Source organism: Phyllopteryx taeniolatus, chromosome 13, assembly GCF_024500385.1.
Source record: "Phyllopteryx taeniolatus isolate TA_2022b chromosome 13, UOR_Ptae_1.2, whole genome shotgun sequence".
Taxonomy (NCBI): Eukaryota; Metazoa; Chordata; class Actinopteri; order Syngnathiformes; family Syngnathidae; genus Phyllopteryx; species Phyllopteryx taeniolatus.
The window spans coordinates 22029967-22046685 of NC_084514.1; the positions used below are offsets into that span (position 1 = coordinate 22029967).

Consider the following 16719-nt stretch of genomic DNA (forward strand, 5'->3'; position numbering starts at 1 on the left):
GGAGCCGCTCTAGTACGACAACAGACAGTCAATTTACAGAACACTTTGGAGACAGAGAGACATTGACAAAAAAAAAAAAAAAAAACTGTCACTGAGCAGTAAAGGGTTGCTAGTTATCTGGTAATGCCGGTACATTATTTTTTATTTATTTTTTTTTTTTGACAATTGTGCAAAAAGATGCAGAGTCCTCTAGCACTTAGAGCAGTTTGAATGACTAATATTGCAATAGTCCGGTGCAATGACCATTGTGCAAAGGGCGCTGGGAATTCAAGGAGTGTATGCGGTTTAAAGTGACGAGTAGTGCGATAATCTGGGACAATGTTGGTTGTACAAATAATACAGATACTCCTCAATCAGTGTGCAAATGGAGCAGATGCTACTCTGGCATGAGTGGCCAGTATATGCAAATAGTGCAGCATGGCGAGACAACTACAGTGAGTGTACGAGTAATACATAATTGGCCCCACAGAAATGTGACAACGAACTCAAGTCAAAAAATTGCCAGCATGTTGTAATGGAATTGTAGGTCAGGTGTTTAAGAAGTTGATCGCAAAAGGGAAGAAGCTGTTGGAATGTCTACTAGTTCTAGTTTGCATTGATCGGTAGCGCCTACCTGAGGGAAGGAGCTGGAAGAGCTGGTGACCGGGTGCGGAGGGTCCAAGAGGATTTTGCACGCCCTTGTCTTAGTTCTGGCAGCGTGCAAGTCCTCAATGGTGGGTAGGGGGTACCGACAATCCTTTCAGCAGTTTTGATTGTCCGTTGCAGTCGGAGTTTGTCCTTTTTTGTAGCAGCACCAAACCAGACTGTGATGGAAGAACACAGGACTGATTCGATGACCGCTGTGTAGAACTGTCTCAGCAGCTCCGGTGGCAGGCCGTGCTTTCTCAGAAGCCGCAGGAAGTACATCCTCTGCTGGGCCTTTTTGAGGACGGAGTTGATGTTGGTCGCCCACTTCAGGTCCTGAGAGACTGTAATTCCCAGGAAGTTGAAGGTCTCGACGGTTGACACAAGGCAGCTGGACAACGTGAGGGGCAGCTGTGGCGAAGGATGCCTCCTGAAGTCCACGATCATCTCTACAGTCTTGAGCGTGTTCAGCTCCAGGTTGTGTCGGCCGCACCACATCTCCAGCCGCTCCGCTTCCTGTCGATATGCATAATAATGAAATGATATGAAAAAGTAAGAAAATGTGCAAAAGTCAGATGGAGTAATATTCACGGCCCTTTGACTTGACTACTGCGTCAGCATAGGTCACTGACAGACTACAGCGTGTGCAAATATCTGTACAAATTCTGATTATGTCGCCGCCGACAGCACCGCACCGAAAACCAAGGACTCCCTATTACGGCTGTGGACAAATCGGCGGTGACTCTAGTTGGGATTCGAGTGGGCCTGAAAAAGCGATCATCAAATCAGAATTTTCTGACTCGAATCACAATGAATCTTATATCATTCTACTTGCTTTATTCTGACAAGAGCTGCAACTGCTGCCATGCCGAATTTACTTTTAAAAATACAAAATATTTCACGATTTCTAGCCTGGAAACCTTCCTGGAAGGGATCCTCTTTGGTTCAACACTGGAACTCCCAGACAGCCATCATTTGATGTTAACCCCCTATCTCTACCACTGGGCCATCACTTGACAGGATGTTTTTTTTATCTAATATACTTAATTACCTGTGAATGGTCGCCTTTGTTCTGTAAATGAAGGAATTACTTGCAAGGCAGCGGTCTAGCCAGGGAAAGCCACTGTGGGAGAGGGGCACATAATTGTGAGTTCATTGACATCCATCAGTTCATTGACAAACATGTCCCAACCCACTTCCGTCCTGTGGCCGTGCACAACTGTATACTTTTGGATCTCGTCAAGGATGTCCCAACTCATGAAAGACAAGAAGCTTTGAAAAGAAGTTTTGACAGTTGTTTTGAATTCGTCTCTTGGCTCTCCTTTACAGTTGGCCATGAAGAGGAGGGAGGGAGGGGGGTGACAGAGGCTCCAACAGGCAGGTTATAAAGACAAAGCAGCAGGCATCTATAACACTGTAAATAATGTGTCGTTAATTTGATCTGAGCGGCACGGTGGCCGACTGGTTAGAGCGTCAGCCTCACAGTTCTGAGGACCCGGGTTCAATCCCCGGCCCCGCCTGTGTGGAGTTTGCATGTTCTCCCCGTGCCTGCGTGGGTTTTCTCCGGGCACTCCGGTTTCCTCCCACATCCCAAAAACATGCATGAATTGGAGACTCTAAATTGCCCGTAGGCATGACTGTGAGTGCGAATGGTTGTTTGTTCCTATGTGCCCTGCGATTGGCTGGCAACCAGTTCAGGGTGTACCCCGCCTCCTGCCCGATGACAGCTGGGATAGGCTCCAGCACGCCCGCGACCCTAGTGAGGAGAAGCGGCTCAGAAAATGGATGGATGGATGGATAATTTGATCTGACATTCGTCATTCAATAACTACAACTACTGTCTATGCATCTGCTGATTTTAAAAAAAATAAACACTGTACTTAGTTAGAGCTCTCAGTGCCATGAGGCACACATTGGCCACAATTGCCAACTCTGTAATCTGTAGGTCTTTACGGGAGCAGGTGAGTGACCCACTGCCCAACCCCAGCCCCTGGTAACCCTAGGTGGTCTACCATCCAAGTCCTAAGCAGGACGCATCCCACTTAGCTTCTGAGATTGGACGAAATCAGGTACTTCCAGGTCACTGTGCAGGGGCTGTGAATTTAGCTGTACTTTAATTATTAAGTTGACTTCATGCCTTTTTTTTTTTCATACCTGCGACGCTCTGAGTTTATTTTTAGTTAATTTTCTAAATTTGCTCAATAATAAATGCAGTGAGTTTTAAAATGACAATGATTTGCATTAAATCAGTAATGCACCAGTGCAATGAGGAAAAAAATGACATTGCGTCACAATTTGTCGTTTTCTTTGTTTTGTACCGCCAACAAACAAACAACAAACAATACAAGAAGAAGGCAAAAATAGAATATTTAAAAGAATATTTTCCTCAGTTTTGTATGTGCATGCTTGCTTGCTAAACCACTGGTTCTCCACTTTTGTCACCCCAGGACCCACATTTTCCTGTTGTTGCAAAGTCGCGACCCACTTCCATAAAAATTAAGAATAATAAAGAATTGTTTTTTTGTTTGTTTAAAAATAGCTTCTGAAAACATGAACAGTATATTATATTTTTAAATACTATTCCAAATGAGTTTGCAGTACCACCAAAGGCGTATTGTTTGCCATGATGTCCACCAGCCAAAAGCTGAGCTGCACTGTATTTGTTTACAGTGCAAGGAAGAAACATTTCTTGTCACTTTCCTACAATGCTGCGTGTGGGAACTTAGTACGCCTCTGTACCGAAAAAATCTGAATGCGAGTACATGTAATTTTTTTTACAAGCTGTCCATGACCCACCCAAAATAGGTCTGCGACCCAAATTTGGGTCTCTTTTAACGTTGATTACATCCATGCAGCTGCTGTACTGCATTCCCTAACACTGACAAAGACAACCCAACTGGTGAGCAGGCTCCATAGTGAATGTGATGCTGCTCTAAAATTACAAAACAAATTGTCAGTCCACCCGAGATATTTTTGTTTGACATGTATGCTTTATGAAGCAGAATGATCACATATGTTCTTGATATGAAAATTCACATGGTTTTACACCATGTTTTCATCAAATCAACGTTTGACAGTGTACTAATGAGGAAAAATAACTGATAAAGACCACCAGGAAAACATTATTATTTATCCCATGATGTCACCAATGTCTTTTCACAAATAAACTGATACTGAAATCTCACAGGTACACATTCTTCCAACAGTGAGATTGTGTAAACAGAAATATAATATTATTTCCAGCATTTAAAATGACAGATTTTTCAATTTGAATCTGAGTTTCTCTATGAAGCTCAGATGATGCATGCTCTTTTGCCCTCATCTTGGCACATGTAACTAGACTGTCAATTTTGTTTTCATTTATATATTTATTGATTGTTTTTAACATTTTTAGCACAGAATCATGATCAAAGAATACACTCCAATGCATTTGCAGCAAATGACAACAGCATGCTGATATTAAATCAGAAATGCTTGCACATGAACCTGTACACACAAAACCAAACCACTTTTCCTCTTCGTTCCTATTTTTAGCACCAGCGCTGCTCAAATGCCATCTGTTGGACCCGTCATTGGAACTTCATGGTGTAGTCATAGAAATGGGTTTGACGGTTTCCCTTGTGTGTCTGCCAAACAATGGTTAGCAGGAGCGAGCATTGTGGTGTGTCCCATCTTGATTACATTAAGATCATGATGCTCAGCATCAAGCATTTCATAATTTTGTCGCGAGCTAATGTCTATCCGGGCCTCTCCGGGAAAAAAACTATTCAAGGCTACCTTGCCCTGTGTGGAAAAAGTAATGCCAGCCTCCTCCCTAATTCATTCTTATGGCAGCAACATTCCCCAAATTTATACTTAAATCAAAATTGCACCGTAGTCTATTACTAACCTAAGCTAACAAAGTAGTGAAGTCATAATTACATTTTCTTCTTTTCCTTTGGGCTTGTCCCTTTAGGGGTCGCCACAGCGCGTCATCCTTTTCCATGTAAGCCTATCTCCTGCAGCCTCCTCTCGAACACCAACTGCCCTCATGTCTTCCCTCACGACATCCATCAACCTTCTCTTTGGTCTTCCTCGAGCTCTCTTGCCTGGCAGCTCCATCCTCATCATCCATCTCCAATATACTCACTATTTCTCCTCTGGACGTGTCCAAACCATCGAAGTCGGCTCTCTCTAACTTTGTCTCCAAAACTTCGAACCTTGGCTGCCCCTCTGATGAGCTCATTTTATCCAAACTGGTCACTCCGAGAGCGAACCTCAACATCTTCATTTCCGCCACCTCCAGCTCTGCTTCCTGTTGTCTCTTCAGTGTCACTGTCGCTAATCCGTACATCATGGCTGGTCCCACCACTGTTTTATAAACTTTGCCCTTCATCCTAGCAGACAGTCTTCTGTCACGTTACACACCTGACAGCTTCCTCCACCCATTCCGACCTGCTTGGACCCGTTCCTTCACTTCCTGACCACACTCACCATTGCTCTGGACGGTTGACCCCAAGTATTTAAAGTCCTCCACCCTTGATATCTCTTCTCCCTGTAGCCTCACTCTTCCCCCAACAACCGTCTCATTCATGCACATATATTCTGTCTTACTTCGGCTAATCTTCATTCCTCTGCTTTCCAGTACATGCCTCCATCTTTCTCACTGTTCCTCCACCTGCTCCCTGCTTTCACTGCAGATCACAATGTCATCTGCAAACATCATGGTCCACGGGGATTCCAGTCTAACCTCATCTGTCAGGCTATCCATCACCACTACAAACATGAAGGGGCTCAGGGCTGATCCCTGATGCAGTCCCACCTCCCCCTTAAATTCGGCTGTCACACCTACAGCACACCTCACCACTGTTCTGCTGCCCTCGTACTTGTCCTGTATTATTCTAACATACTTCTCTGCCACTCCAGACTTCCGCATGCAGTACCACAGTTCCTCTCTGGGTACTCTGTTATTGCCTTTCTCTAGATCCACAATGACACAATGTAGCTCCTTCTGACCTTCTCTGTACTTTTCCATCAACATCCTCAAGGCAAATAATGCATCTGTGGTGCTCTTTCTAGGCATGAAACCATACTGTTGCTTGCAAATACTCACTTCTGTCCTGAGTCTAGCCTCCACTACTCTTTTCCATAACTTCATTGTGTGGCTCATCAACTTTATTCCTCTATAGTTCCCACAGCTCTGCAAATCACCCTAGTTTTTAAAAATGGGCACCAGCACACTTTTCCTCCATTCCTGAGGCATCTTCTCACCCGCTAGAATTCTGTTGAACAAGCTGGTCAAAAACTGCACAGTCTCATCTCCTATATGATTCCATACCTCCACAGGTATGACATTAGGACCAACTGCCTTTCCATTTTTCATCCTCTTTAATGCCTTTCTAACTTCCCCCTTACTAATCATTGCCACTTCCTGGTCCACCACACTTCTCTCCTTTTCTACTCTTCCTTCTCTCTCAGTTTCCTCATTCATCAACTCCTCAAAGTATTCTTTCCATCTATCCAGCACACTACTGGCACCAGTCAACACATGTCCATCGCTATCCATGTCCATCGCTATCCTTAATCACCCTAACCTGCTCCACATCGTTCACATCTTTATCCCTCTGTCTGGCCAACCTGTATAGATCTTTTTCTCCTTCTTTAGCGTCCAACCTGGCCAATCGTATGCCTCTTGTTTGGCCTTTGCCATCTCTACCTTCGCCCTATGTCGCATCTCCATGTATTCCTTTCTCCTCTCCTCAGTCCTCTCAGTGTCTCACTTCTTCGCTAACCTCTTTCCTTGTATGATTTCCTGTATTTTGAGATTGCACCACCATGTCTCCTTCTCCCGTTTCCTCCCCGAAGATATACTAAGTATTCTCTTGCCTGTCTCTCTGATCACGTTGGCTGTAGTGGTCCAGTCATCTGGAAGCTCCTCCTGTCCACCGAGATCCTGTCTCACCTCTTCTCGAAAAGCCGCACAACACTCTTCCTTTTTCAGCTTTCACCACATGGTTCTCTGCTCTGCCTTTGTCTTCTAAATCTTCCTTGCCACCACCAGAGTCATTTTAGACACCATCATCCTATGCTGTCTAGCCACACTCTCCCCTACCACTACCTTACATTCAGTAACCTCTTTCAGATTACATCGTCTGCACAAGATGTCATCCACCTGCGTGCTTCCACCTTCGCTCTTGTAGGTCACCCTATGTTCCTCTCTCTTCTGGAAAAAAGTGTTCAGTACATTTTTGCAAAGTGTACCACCATTTGTCCCTCCAAGTTCATTTCCTGGGTGCCGAATTTACCCATCACTTCTTCTTCACCCCTGTTTCCTTCACCAACATGTCCATTACAATCGGCACCAATCACGACTCTCTCTCTCTCTGTCTGGATTGCTCTGCGCTACTTTGTCTAGCTCCTTCCAGAATCTCTCTTTCACCTCTCGGTCACATCCTAGCCGGGGGCCATAACCACTTATTACATTATACATAACACCCTCAATTTCAAGTTTCAGCCTCATCACTCAATCTGATACTCTTTTCATTTCCAAGACATTCTTCCTTTAAAATAACCCCTACTCGATTTTCATGGTAATAATTTGAACGCTGCCCCGAAACTTCTACTTTTGCTGCCTTTCCACCTGCTCTCCTGACACACAATAGATCAATCCTTCCTCTAATCATCATGTCAACCAACTCCCGAGCTTTTCCTGTCATGGTCCCAACATTCAGAGTCCACACATTCAGTTCTATGCTCTGTTTTCTTCTTCTCTTTCTGCCTAAGAACCCGCTTTCTACCACGCAGTGGCTGAATTTCCACCGGCGCCCTGTAGGTTAACGGCGCTGGTGGCGGACATTGTCAACCTGGGCCACGACCAACCTGGTATGGAATCCTTTGGATGAACACTCATATTTGTTTGGCAAAGTTTTGAGCCAGATGCCCTTCCTGACACAACCCTCTGCATTTATCCGGGCTTGGGACACGCCTACAGTTTGCACTGGTTTGTGCCCCCGTAGGGCTGCATTAAAGTCATAATTGCTAAATTACAGTAAATACTGTGAACATCCATCCATCCATCAATTTTTCCTTACCGCTTATCCTCACTAGGGTCACTATACTCAATAAATACAAAACAATCAATTAAAAAAAACAGTAAGTACGGCGGTAACTGAGTGTCTTTATAATGTGCCCAAAAAAGTCAAGCTGAAAATAACGACAACTGTCCTGTTGCACCAACTTCATCGGTAATGAAACATTTTGAGAAAATTATAATCAGTTTCGGCGGCACGGTGGCCGACTGGTTAGAGCGTCAGCCTCACAGTTCTGAGGTGCGGGGTTCAATCCCCGTCCCCGCCTGTGTGGAGTTTGCATGTTCTCCCCGTGCCTGCGTGGGTTTTCTCCGGGCACTCTGGTTTCCTCCCACATCCCAAAAACATGCATTAATTGGAGACTCTAAATTGCCCGTAGGCATGACTGTCAGTGCGAATGGTTGTTTGTTTCGATGTGCCCTGCGATTGGCTGGCAACCAGTTCAGGGTGTACCCCGCCTCCTGCCCGATGACAGCTGGGATAGGCTCCAGCACGCCCGCGACCCTAGTGAGGAGAAGCGGCTCAGAAAATGGATGGATGGATTATAATCAGTTTCTTGAAGACATAGTTTAGTTGTTTCTTAGATCCCTTTCAATTTGCTTTCAAATGCAACAGAAGTACTGAAGATCCCATTTTAGCTGTGAACCATTTTCTTGATAACCACTTAGACGATTCTTGCTCATTTTCACATCTTTTATTTGTAGCTTTTAGTTCAGCTTTTAATACACCACACAAACAATTATTTATTACTGCGATTGGCTGGGAACCAGTTCAGGGTGTACACCGCCTCCTGCCCGATGACAGCTGGGATAGACTCCAGCACGGCCGCGACCCTCGTGAGGAGAAGCGGCTCAGAAAATGGATGGATGGATTATTTTATTATTAAATGGTACTTTTTGTGTTAAACAAATTGCAGACAGCGGGTCAGTGTTAATGGAACATATCTGACACTAAATCTCTGATCACAGGTGCAGCACAGAGATGTGTGAGCTCACTGGCTCTGTTCACTCTATACAAAGATGTGTGTAGAAGCTTTTATTCAAATGATCACAACATGACTACACTGCAATTCTGTCACTGTTGAAAAATAATCATGATATATTGGACTACTTTTTGGAAATCCTAAGGTTTGGAGTTTGGGATGTGACGATAATCACCTCATTCTAAATCTGAATAATGAATAAATAGTGTTTGACCCTTGAGGAGTGGGTGACCACAGGGCAGTCGTCAGCCACAGCCTAGCCGTTGACGTTGACAGCCTCTGCTGCAGAGTACGGCAACAGTTGCATTTTATATGTCGTTGATCAAAGATTGATGTTGCTTTTCAAAAAGCAGGTTTAGACATTCTGATCAGTTATAGTATCACAGCTTGGTTTGGTAACCTCTCTATGCAGCTAAAAAATAAACTTTCTTGACTAGTGCCGCAGCTAACAATTATTTTAATAATCTATTGATCAGTCATTTTTTTTATTTTTTTATTCATTTTTTTATTATTAATGGATGAATCGGATACAAAAACAAAATCCATACCTTTTGTTAAAAAAAAAATTCAAACTGACATTGCAGAAAAGTGCACAAACAGGTTGCTGCATGAACATCCCAGAGCGCTTAAAGTAATACATTTAGATTTAAAAACAACAATAACAAAATGTTTAGGTCGAATAGCTTTACAATAGGCTATGGAGCAACCACACAAAAACAAATGTATGTTTCAGAATATCTGAGATATCTAATTCAGATTTTCAGGCATGTAAACTCACCACTGTCTCTCTATGAATCTTGTAACAAAGCATCGGTCGAAAAGCGTGTATTTCCCAGCTGTATTTAACGTCTCAGCAAGGTCTGTTTCGCATCGGCTCGGAGGGACAATTGCACCCTGCTGTTGTAAGGGCGGGAAGTTACCGGTTTTGGAGCACAGCGGCTGCTTATTGTACACAGTTGCATATAATTACACCACCAGCACGCAGAAAATGACATGGCTCTATATTCGTAGACTGTGGAACGTGCGCCGGAGTGCAAATAGGGCACATCTTGATTTTTCGTACCAGCACAAGGCTCTCTGTGCGTGTTTGGCTATTGGCAGACCGGTCTGCGCCAAGCTTGGCATATACCGACGCAACGAGGGTGTGTCGTTTGGCATCAAATTTGGTGACTGAGGGCTTTATTTACAGTGGTGCATCTTGATTTTGGCGCAGGCGTAAGACTCGCTGCACCAAGCTTGGTGGTGTTCGCGCAGTGAGGGTATGCCCTTGGAGGTCCGCTGGCCGAGTGAGGTCTCCATCAGAACTGATGGGGCACCGGCAATGATAGGTCACACCAGTGGGTTCATTGCACTGTGCAAAGAAAGTGAATCTTTCTCAGATATCCTGAATTATCATTGTATAATTCCCCAGCAAGCCTTGTGTGGAAATATTTTAAATATGAAAGAAGTGATGGATATTGCAATGAAGACTGCGTGTTCAGTTTGGGCCAGGAGTCTGCAGAGGAGACTTTTCCCTGCTCACTTGGAGGAGAATGATGCTGAACACACAGACATGGTGGTTCACACGGATGTTAGGTTGCTAAGCACTGGTAAATATTTGGCCAGATTTGCAGAACTGTTGCCTGAAATCAAGGGCTTCCTAAAGCTTTCAAAACGTGGATTACCATACAAAGCTCGAGGACCACCAGTGGCTTTTAGATTTATCTTTCCTCGCTGATTTCGCTGGCGAGCTCAGTGACTTGAATTTAGAGCTGCAGGGTAAGGGTAAAGCTGTAGTCAACCAACTGAGTTCAGTGAACACGTTAAAAACAAGCTCCAGCTGATCTCAAGCAGAATGCAGCGTGGTAACCTGTGCAACTTCCCTCACAAACAAGCACAACTACATCAAGGTAAAGGTGTGACACAGCTTGACAGTGCACGTTATGGTACCAAGATGAGGGCTACCTTGGTGGATGACTCCATAACGCGCTCTCTAGCATTGTCCTTCTTTTTGGCTTTTTCGTTCATCTTTGGCGACATTACGCGACTTACAGTAGGGAAGACTTGCTAAACATTAGCGAGTCTACTCCGAACCTTCTTTTGGCAGTATCTACTAAGTTTTTTTCTCTGAGATACTATGATGCATGAAGAAGGCGAAGATGGCGCCACAGAGGCAAGCGTGCCGGAATGCAAGTTAATCTTTGGCAGCGAGGATTTCAAATGCCACTTCCGTCGATTCACTTCAAATACACACACTATCCAACAAAATGGACGACCTTCATCCCCTCACAAAGACCAGTAAGGACTTTGCACGTTCTGCCACCCTCTATTTCACGGAGACTTTGCTTTGTGAGTGCAACCCGTTGGCGCCGTAGTGCTGCCCAACTTCTAACTACACCGAGCGGTGTTAAGCTTTCAAGTAAAAATGTTAACAATTTCATATAAAAATGGAATTACATGGAAAAATCTGAATTTATAAGGGGGAAAAAGTAGATTATGTAAAAACCATGTACAACCCCAATTCCAATGAAGTTGGGACGTTGTGTTAAACAATGACCTTACAATCAATCAATCATCTTCGATGAGCTCGGGCCCAGAGAGGTTTCTGGGTGTTGTTGATAAATGGCTCTTGCTTTGCATAGTAGAGTTTCAAGTTGCACTTACGGATGTAGCGCCGAACTGTATTTACTGACATTGGTTTTCTGAAGTGTTCCTGAGCCCGTGTGGTGATATCCTTTACACATTGGTGTCGGTTTTTGATCCAGTGGGATCGAAGGTCACGGGCATTTCTATGTTGGTTTTCGGCTTTGTTGCTTCCATGCAGCGATTTCTCCAGATTCTCTGAACCTTTTGATGATATTATGGACCGTAGATGATGAAATCCCTAAATTCCTTGCAATTGTACATTGGGGAACATTGTCTTTAAACTGTTCGACTATTTTCTCACGCACTTGTTCACGAAGAGGTGAACCTTGCCCCATCTTTGCTTGTGAATGACTGAACAATTCAGGGAAGCTCCTTTTATACCCAATCATGCCACTCACCTGTTCCCAATTCGTGTTCAAGATCCCTTAAATTCAGGGTACACACACTTAACACCAGGCATGTGCACACATAGACCCCAAGTGGTGCCCTTTGGCCCTGTACAAAAAAAGCAGCCCTTTTTTTCTGCATTCATCATTATTTGAAAAAAATTACTCTCTGTGTCATCAATTCCACCCAAAGAGTTTTGATATTTGAGGGGCATTTATTTGAGAATTTTACAGAAGATCCCACCTTAAGTTACTTGATGTCAATCAGAGGCCTTTTAAATGGTGCCATGTGTGTGCTGACCCCCATTTAAGATACGTTTAAATGTTATAAGAGGGTGTGTGCACTTGTGCAACTACATTACCTCAGTTGTTTATTTTTACTTCCCTTTAAAAATATTCTATTCAGGTTTATATTATATTACAAAAATGTGCCATTTGAACAGGGGTGTGCAGACTTTTTTATATCCACTGCAGCTTCCCATCACCTTGGTTAATAGTTGTATTATTGACTGTGTTAACAGAAATAAATACATAAACATATTCTACAGTTTTTTTTCTTCTTAATTGTATGACTTATTTTGGAGATAGGTGCCCTTTTTTTGGCTTGAGCACTTGCACCCAAAAATGTCTGTGTACTTGCCTGCTTATCACAAATTGTGGCGTTTTCGGTCATGCTGAGACCTCGTGTTTGTTCTTCATGTTTGATGATGAGGATCAAGTGATATACAATGGATTGATAGAGCTTTTCTCAGATGAAGACACAAAGAAACTACTAAAATACGGAGTCAATTTCTATTCGTAATGATAATTCAGTTGCAGGGGCAAAGGTACAGTCATGCTAAAAAATATTGGCAACCTGGGGTGCATCCTCTCCAAGCCAAATGGCACATTTGTTTATGTAGTAGTTTAGACACAAGGCTATGTGACTTCCTAGCCAAGAGAAGCTGTGATACGATTTGAAGGGCACACGACTGACAGGTCAACTTGAACTTTGTCTCCCTCTAGCCAGCTATAGACAAATCTCCCACAGAACCGCAACAACAGTAGCGCCCCAGAACACCACAGTCGGTTAGGAACCGGACGCATCCAGTGATGCCGAAACTCAGCCTACAGTGATAAGAAACACAAGGTGATACAAAAGTCACATTGCTCTGATGCAGACCTGTCTTTTAGCTTAGTACACGGCATCTTTCACTACTTATACGTTGTGTAAAACACTCTAATAACACATTGGTACTGGCTATTGTTAACAGGGCACTTATACATGTGTGTACTTGTGTTTTGCTACTCATTTGTCATTACAACACACAGCCGAACTAACTTATACTCCTGCCCACACAATATCTTCCATCAACTGCATCGCAACCTTCGCTGCTCCAGCCACTGTGAGGTTCCCACCCTTGCACAGACCACATGAACCGGAGCGCTCGAATAACAATAATACGTGAACACAAAACTAAGAAATGCTGAAGGTACACAAATTTAATAGAATATCATGACAATTCTTACAAATAACAAATGTGTGGATGCCATTCAGTCATCAGTCATATTTTTCAAACAATTGTCAATATTGGACAAATTCTGCCAGGGTATGGAAACTTATGAGCAAAACTGTATGTAGCCACAATACACTCAACAAGAGTGGCTGGGAGTGGCCACCATTGAGCAACCAGCCAGGACTCTTACAACATAACGACAAGGTACTTTTTTCAATTCTAAAATATGCGTAGCACATACAGAGGACTGAAATTATGGTACTCAAGGGTCCACAGTGCTGCAAAGGACGGTATCAATAATAAACATCAGTATAAAGCTTGCTGGTGCGAGCTTGTTATGAAGGGTGTCGGGGTGAGTTCGTTTTTTTTTTGGGTGAATGCTGAAAAGCATTATTATTGAACATTTTTTCTCAAACAATTCGACCCATTCAAGCAACAACTTCAGCGGTAACTTAAATAGAGTCACAGTCACTAACACCCTTTCAGATGTTTATTGAAGAGGACAGTCATAAACACACAAATACAAAATGAAAACACACTCAAGGAGCTGTTGTAGGCCACAACTCACTCACACGCAGACTAACCATCCAACCCGACTCTGGCTCATGACTTGGTAGGCCACACCCCTTAAGGGCCCACATCCAAAACACTGTAATACATCCAGTAATGACACTTTACAAAATTCTTTTATTTTGTATATGCAATGCCGTACTGTTTTTGAGGGGGCGCTATAACAGTTGATAGCATTTCAATTCATTTGAATGCGGAAATTGAATCAGTTGTACCATTGTATTCACCACATTCACTCTCAAACGTCCCCTTTAATTGCACAGCATTTCAATTGCATGTCAACTCTTCAGCATTCATACACAATTTCTTCACAAATGGCCTTCTCTTGCTGTTATTACATTCTGAATTGTGTGAACAGAGGAATCAAAGAGGGGAGCTGGTTGGAGGTCTCAAGTGTGAGCTACAGCATCGCTGTCAGAGGCCCAGTCAATCAGGACCCAAGAAAGTACGAAACTAGATCCCCCACAAATGAGACAGCAAAAGCACACATTTGTGCTTTTGTGTTGCAGTATCGGAGTCGACCTGTTAGTAGGCAACAAAAGTAACATCGCACTGCCCCTGATCCCTTCCATCAAACATGGAGGAGATGTGAATGTGTCTGTGAGGAACTCCCTCCTGTCTGGTTTCTGGGGCAGAGAGGAGCGCCAGCTGGACTCCTTCTCCTTTGCAGCCGGACTCTACTTTGAGGTTACCAAAATCACTACTTCATTCTACACATTCCTCCATTACAACAATATCAATGTTTATTGGTAGGCAGCACGGTGAACCAGTGGTTAGCACGTCGGCCTCACAGGTTCGGGGTTCAAATCTCGGCTACGGCCTTCCTATGTGGAGTTTGCATGTTCCCTCCCTTGCTCAATTAACTTTTTCCTCCCATGTTCCAAAAACGTTCGCATCATTGAAGGCCAACAAATGATCAATATATTCCCTGACATTGACCAGTCCGTTGTCACTGGGTGTACCTATGGAAAATGTAAGTTTTAAGTAAGCTGTTGGACTATTTTCTCACACACTTGTTCACAAAGAGGTGAACCTTGCCCCATCTTTGCTCGTGAATAAATGAGCAATTCAGGGAAGCTCCTTTTATACCCAATCATGGCACCCACCTGTTCCCAATTAGCCTGTTCACCTGTGGGATGTTCCAAACAGGTGTTTGATGAGCATTCCTCAACTTTCTCAGTCTTTTTTGCCACCTGTCCCAGCTTTTTTGGAACATGTTGCCATAAAATTTGAAGTTAATGATTATTTGCTAAAAACAATAGTTGGTCTTCCTCCGGATCTCAGGCGGAAATGAAGGAGGTTTGGTTGAAGGAACCCAGATGCCCAAAAAGGAAAAAGAAACAGGAAAGGACAGTTGTTGTCCCATTTGGGATGCGCTCATAACTTTCCTGCCGGTTGGGCCTGGTGGCGAGCCGAGCTCTGGCCCTCAGAGGTGTGCGCGATCCGTCAGGGATCCCAGCAGCTGCTTGTTGAGGACCTGCCAACCGATCGTGGCTAGGGAAAGCGATCGGAGCCGCATGGTCGACTTCTTCGATCAAAAACGCTGCCAGCTTGATTGCGGCGGGCGTTCGCACACGTCGTGGCAACCGGAGGTGCCTGAGGATCAAAGTGATCAATAGAAGGTAGAGGGGTGGCAGCAGGCCACCCAGCTGGTGAGCTGCCAGCACAGGTACAAGGAGAACGAAAAAGAAGCCTCAACTCAACTCTAGTTCTCCCGAGAAAGGTGTGAGTTTAGAGTTAAATACCCCAGTGGCGGGGCGTAGGAAGAGGGTGTGCCGACTTGGAGAAGACCACGCCCACCAGACTGAATCTTGTCTACAAATTTGAGTAAATAGGTTTTAAAATAATAATCTCAAACACTCCCAACTTTGTACTCTCACGCATAGAATCATTGTTTAAACTTTGGTCATGGCAGATGGGTTGCTTATTGTTCAATACAACATTTCGTACTGTTTGATTTCAAATCATTAACAGCAAAATCATGCAGAGGACCTGTCAAAGTGAGAATGGGGACACCAAGGCATACATTTAGAATATTTCTACAGTTTGCAAGGGATAAAAACGGACATTTTATCGTCTGTTGTCAAACAAAGGCAAGTACTGCTTGTAGTTCCTCTTCTCAACGCCATTGGGTGGCGCCTCACGCGCATGGGTGAATATTAACCACAGTCTGCTTGAAGGGAGTGTCCCTCCAATCTTTTGGTCGGGGAAGGAGTCTTTTGAAGACAGGAATCAAGATTTGACGGGAAGCTGCTAATTAGGTTAAGGTCCACTTGACGTATACCAGGCCCTGTCCTAGTCGCCGTCTCACAGCAGGGCAGCGTGGAGGAGTGGGGGTTCTCAGGTGGTCGCGAGTCTCTGTGACGCCTCTAAGTTGCGGCGTGCATGTCTGCTACATGGGTAATTTACACATCTGTGAAGGCACCATTAATGCTGAAAGGTACATACAGGTTTTGGAGAAACATATGGTGCCATCCAAGCAACGTCTTTTTCATGCTAATTTCAGCAAGACAATGCCAAGACACTTTCTGCACGTGTTACAACAGCGTGGCTTCGTAGTAAAAGGGTATGGGTACTAGACTGGCCTGCCTGCAGTCCAGACCTGTCTCCCATTGAAAATGTGTGGCGCATTATGAAGCGTAAAATATGACAACAGAGACCCCGGACTGTTGAACAGCTGAAGCTGTACATCAAGCAAGAATGGGAAAGAATTCCACCTATAAAGCTTCAACAATTAGTGTCCTCAGTTCCCAAACGTTTATTGAATGTTATAAAAAGAAAAGGTGATGTCACACAATGGTAAACATGACCCTGTCCCAGCTTTTTTGGAACATGTTGCATCCATAAAATTCCAAGTTAATGATTATTTGCTAAAAACAATAAAATTAATCAGTTTGAACATTAAATATCTTGTCTTTGTAGTGTATTCAATTAAATACATGATTTGCAAATCATTGTATTCTGTTTTT

The 16719-nt window shown here is 43.8% G+C and overlaps 1 long non-coding RNA gene across 1 annotated transcript; it reads right to left on the reverse strand.

The window, feature by feature from the left end:
* Window positions 1–75: 75 nt before the first annotated feature.
* Window positions 76–9726, reverse strand: LOC133487964 (uncharacterized). Its single transcript, XR_009791512.1, has 3 exons — window positions 9452–9726; window positions 1676–1747; window positions 76–1140 (listed from the first exon to the last, which is right to left on the reverse strand). It is a non-coding gene; the product is annotated as an uncharacterized LOC133487964 (long non-coding RNA).
* Window positions 9727–16719: the final 6993 nt, after the last annotated feature.